This window comes from Tachyglossus aculeatus, chromosome X1, assembly GCF_015852505.1.
Source record: "Tachyglossus aculeatus isolate mTacAcu1 chromosome X1, mTacAcu1.pri, whole genome shotgun sequence".
Taxonomy (NCBI): domain Eukaryota; kingdom Metazoa; phylum Chordata; class Mammalia; order Monotremata; family Tachyglossidae; genus Tachyglossus; species Tachyglossus aculeatus.
Window position 1 is genome coordinate 61,798,441 of NC_052101.1, and position 6,000 is coordinate 61,804,440.

Here is a 6,000-nt window from a genome sequence, read left to right on the forward strand (position 1 = left end):
TTATAGATATATACACATCACTTCACTTCTCTGTGCCTCAGTGACCTCATCTTTAAAATGGGGATCGAGAATGTGAGCCCCATGTGGGACAGGGATCATGTCCAACTCAACTGGCTTGTATCCACCCCAGTGCTTAATACAGTGCCTGGCACATAATAAGCGCTCAACAAATACCATCATTATCATAGGAGATTTGGAGGAACAGCCTTGCTTAACATTCATCCTCTTGAGAAGGGATATATCTTCTAACATCCCTATGTTTTCCCTCCAATTATTAATTATGGGCCTAATGATGGGCCATCAGTGAATTTATTTGAACCCCACTTGAGCCTAGTGATCTTTCTGCCTCCAAAGCTCCCTTTACTAATGAATTCCATACACTTACTACCTGCTTTGTGATGAAGTGTTTCCCCATTTTCTTAGATGGGGGAGTAGTGTGGTCTAATGGAAAGTGCTAAGGTTTGTGAATCAAGGATTAAGTCCCAGATCTGCCACTTGCCTATTGTGTGACCTCAGAGACAAATCACTGAATCTCTCCAGACCTCAGTTTCCTCACCTGTAAAATAAAGACTAATAATACCTGTTTCTCTTTACCTCTCAGGGATATTGTGGGGATAAGATAGTGTAATAATATGAAAGCACTTTGCATAATGATGCTGCTATACAGATTCAAAGTACTATTATAATTCAATTCAACCTTCCATCTTCAAGCTTGAATTGGTGTCCCCTCATCCTGTTACTGTGAAATTTGGTCAACAAGAATTACAACACTTCAGTTGTGTTTCTTTAGCTTTCAAAGCAATTTTGCATACTGGCACATCAATATAATTTATTGAACAAGTACTCTGTGCAGACCATGTATTATGGGCTTAGGAGAGTGCAATAGAGTAATAGACATGATCTCTGCCCTCATTGAGCTAAATTCATTATGGATAGGGAAAAGGAACAGAGTTTGAAAGTATGTACCTAAATGCTACCCAAGGCACAGGCAGGTGTTGCGTACTAGAGCATAAGTGACTTGAAAGTGCTTAAGTAGCAATGGGGAGGGAAATGGAGTGTGGACCTGAGAGAATAATCAGAGAAGGCCTCCTGGAGAAGATGTGATTTTAGAAGGGTTTTGAAGATAGGGAGAGCAGTGGCATGCTGGATGTGAAAGGGAAGGAAATTCCAGGCGGAAGGGAGGGCATGAGCAAGAGATCAGCACAGTAAGTAAGGCACAAAGTGATTAGGTTGATATTAGAGGAGCAAAGTGTGTGGGCTGGGTCTAAGTTTGAGAGGAAAGAGGATAGTGCTTTGCACATAGTGAGCGCTTAATAAATGCCATTATTATTATTATTATTATTATTATTATTATTATTATTAAAGTGGGTGGGGAGAGATGACTGAGTGCTTTAAAATCAATGGTCAGGCAATTCTGCTTCTTGTGGAGAGGGATGGGCAATTATTGGAGGATTTTAGGAAATGGAGAGACATGTACAAAATGATGTTTTAGAAAATTGATCCGGTCAGTAGGATGAAATATGGGCTGGAGGAGGAAAAAGCTATAGGCAGTGGTATCTGCATGAGCCTGATTCGGTAATTGAGTCCAGATATGACAGGTGCTTCAACCAATGTGGCAGTTTGGATGGAGAGAAAGAGGTGGATTCTGGAGATTCTGTGAAGGGAGAACAGACAGACTTTAGTGACTGACTGAATATTCAGATTGAAAGAGAGATGGGAGCTAAGGTTAATGCTAAGGTCATGGGCTTGAGAGATGGGGAGGATGGGGAGGGTGGTGGACTTGTCAATAGTGATGGTGAAGTTGAGGAGACAATATAATTTGAGAGGGAAGATGAGGAGTTCAGTTTTGGACATGCTCTGCTTAAGGTGTCAGAGGGAAAGCCACATAGAGATGTCCTGGACACAGAAGGAGATGTGAGATTTCAGCACATTTGGAATTCATCTGTTTAGATGTAGAAATTGAATCCATGAGAGTAGATATGCTCCACCTGGGAGTAAGTTTAAATTGAGAATAGAAGGGGACACATAATAAAGAATTTGAGGAACACCACAGTTAAAGCAGTGGAAGGTAGAGAAAGAGCCAGGAAAAGAAACTGAGAAGAGATAGAAGAACCAGGAGAGGTCGGTGTCAGACAAACCAAGGTTAGGCAGAATTTCCAGGATAAATGAATAGCCCACAGTGTCAAAGGATGCTGAGAGGTTGAGGAGGATTAGGATGGGGTAGAGTTCATTAGATTTGGCAAGGAGGAGGTTATTGGTGACTTTGGAGAGGGCAATTTCAGAGAAGTGGAGAGGGTCAAAACCAGACTGTAGAGAGTCAAGGAGGCAGTTGGAGGAGAGGAAATGGAGACAGTGGGTGTAAGCAACCCATTTATTGAGTTTGGACCGGAATGATAGGAAGGAGAAGGGAAGATAGCTGGATGGTGAAGTGGTGTCAAGAGAGGGTTTTTATAGGATAGGAGACACGTGGTTGGGTTTGAAAGCAGAGGGGACACATCGAGTGGCCACTTCTTGTGTGCAAACCAGTGGGGACTTGAGGCTTACCTGGGGACACTACCCAAGGCCATCTAAAACACTGGCCCTGGCAACAGAGTTCGATACTCACATCTACTGCTGAGGCCAGAAGTGAGGACCATAAGAATAGCACTGTGCTTTTTGGCAAGCACTAATGACAGAAGTCCCTCATCCCTGTGGTGACCTCTTCTGATTGCCATAGGTACACCAAAGCCTGAAGTCCAGAAATGGAAGTTACTATAAAACCACATTTTACTCCAATGACCCTATGCAGAACACAGGTTATACATCTTCTTGGTCAGCTTGTGAAAGCAGAGGCCTTGTCAGCATTAGAGTCTACGTCCTTCAGAACACAGTCTCCCTTCAGGGATCCATCTGAAAATCACAAGCAATGGAGAGTCTGGTTCATCCCTGTGGACTATCACCCTATAAAAGTTAATTTAAAACAAATTAATCCATAAATCCCTATATTGTCTGCAAGTACCACAATAAAATACCCTAATTTAAACTCTTTCCTCCATTTTAAATTAGGCTGGACTGCATTTTAGAAAATGTCTTCCTAATGCGATATTTATTACCAGCTATACCATTTCACTGGAAGATGTAACACTAGCTTCAGGTCCATAGTAGGTCTTGTACATTGATAATTTAGTTCTCAAGGAGAATTGAAAAGATAGAACAATGTTGTTCAAAATGTTTATGCATTTGAGACATAATTTTAAATACTGTTTCTCAGTCTGTTCCTGAAGATCATAGGCTCCTGATTTAAGACTGTTTTCAGAAGGATATGAAGGGCACAGAACAAGATCTCAAAATAAAGTTATATCCTAAGGTCAAAAAAAAAGTTTCTCAAGCTTTGTCAGATTAGGATCCATATAGTAGACTGAAAAAATAAATAGGTTTTGGGATCCACTGTGAAAAACATCCCCAAAGGTTTAGAATTAATCTTTGAAATAGAACACAATCATTAATCAATCAGTCAATTTATTATTATTTATTTATTGAGCACTTACTGTGTGCCATAATCCCGGCTCTATCACTTGTCAGCTTTGTGACCTTGGGCAAGTCCCTTAAATTCTGTGGACCTCAGTTACCTCATCTGTAAAATACAAATTAAGACTGTGAGCCCCATGTGGGACATGGACTGTGTCCAACTTGAATAGCTTGTAACTGCCCCAGCACTTAGTATGATGCCTAGTACATAGTAAGCACTTAACAAATATCATAAAAAAGACAGTCAATATGTAAAATTAAGAAAGTTGTTGGGGAGCTTTGAAGCCAGTAATAAAGAGTTTCTGCTTGATGTGAGGAGATATGGATAGTCATTAGAGGTTTTTGAGGTATACAGAGAGGTTTGCTGAGCAACCCTGCAGGAAGATGATCCATGTAGCAGCATGGAACAGGTTTCTACCCTTTTACCTTTCTTCAGTGAATAGTACAGTGTTTTATTCATTCATTCATTCAATTGGATTTATTGAGTGCTCACTGTGTGCAGAGCACTGTACTAAGTGCTTGGGAGAGTACTGGTGCAAAGTAAGCGTTCAACATATGCAGTACATAATAAGAAAGAACAACGCCCCCCACCCCCCTTCTAGACTGTGAACCTGTTGTGGGCAGGGATTGTCTCTGTTGCTAAATTGTACTTTCCAAGTGCTTAGTATAGTGCTCTGCACACAGTAAGTGCTCAATAAACATGACTGAGTGAATGAATGAACCTATATTTTCAATTGAGATTTTTTCAATATTATTAATTTTACCATTTCCCTAACTCTGAGTGACCACCATCTTGTCCTTTACTGTTATTATACAACACAGCCTTTTAACAATGTCCCTCAAAAGGATAATGATGTATGAAGCCAAGCAAATAGAGAACCAAATAAATACTGGCATTGTCCAGCATGACGTATCATTCTCCATATCAGCAGTAGAGTATCCGATTCATTTGGCATTAAGCATCAATTTTTTATGGAATCTGAAATAAACTATTATCCTTCACTTGACCAGTTTCAAGTAAAAATAATGGAAATTTATTATAAACAAAAGTATATAAATATAATAAAATGTACAATGCAAGTCATTACATCTTTCAACTGACATTTTTCACATCTCAATTTTTAATATCACAGTTACTGAATTGTTGCAGCAACAATGACATTAGTAATATCCTTTCTACAATTTCAGAGTACGTTCTCTGAAGAGTGACTGGCATGGGCATGTTTTTGAAAACACTTCAAAGCAGTATTAGTTAAAAAGAACTTTTTAAATCTAATTCTCATACTTTTCTGCCATCACTTTCCTGATACTAAGTGACACTGTTCCAGTCACCTTAGTGGAGCTCAAATATTTCCAGGGTGCATCTTTCTGGCCCCGGGAGAGGAAGATGTCAATACAGATCATCAGTTTGCTTCAGTTCAGTACCTGAAGCAGGTACATAGCTATCTCAATCGGTAAGTTGCTGGCCCAGAAAATGTGCAGTACATCTTTAAGTTGACTCTTCTGCTACAGAAAGCAGGGTACTCCCTGGACTGCAGTTCCCAATCCTGGCTGGTTCCAGCTTCCATAGCTCTCATGGGTGGGGCTGGGATGATTCTTCAATAGAACTGAGCCTGGACTGATAGGGTGGTTCTGGGAGTTGAAGGACCCAGAAGGACCTGGGTTCTAATCCCAGCTCCACCACTTGTCTGCTGTCTGACTTTGGGCAAGTCACTTCATTTCTCTGGGCCTCAGTTACCTCATCTGTAAAATGGGGATTAAGAGTGTGAGCCCCATGTGGGACAGGGACGGTATCCAACCTGATTAGCTTGTATCTACTCCAACGTTTAAGACAGTGCCTAGTACATAGTAAGTGCTTAACAAATGCCATTTAAAAATTGTACCCCATGTAGCCACAGAACGAGGCCACACCTTACAGTGCTCTGCACACAGTAATTGCTCAGTAAGTACATTGACTGACTGACTTACTGGTGCAATTAAAATGATGTTTGGGGTCTTGTCTCTGCTTCTCTGGGCTGCCAACAGAATGACCACCAACACAGTTCAGTGTTCCCACCCCAGACCCTGCATCATTATTTATTGTCATTTTGTTGTGGTATTTGTTAAGCCATTACTATATGCAAAGCAGTGTACTAAGCACAGGGGAAAAAAACATGTTAATCAGGTTGGACACAATTCCTGTCTCCCATTGGGCTCACAGTCTAGGTAGGAGGGAGAACAGGTATTTAATCCATTTTACAGTTGAGAAAACTGAGGCACAGTTTGGTTACTTGATCAAGGTCACATAAGGGGTAAGTGGATTAGAACCCAGGTCCTCTGACTCCCCAGGCCTGTGTTCTTTCCCTTAGGCCACACTGCTTCTTTAAATGCTGTATGCATGATGCTGCAGGTTATTAGGGCATTATCCTACTGCAATTGCTGAGTAAGGCTGAAGGTGGAAAGTGATTTTACCCGATTTATAATCCATGGAGGAAAATCTTTGCAGGTGGAAAA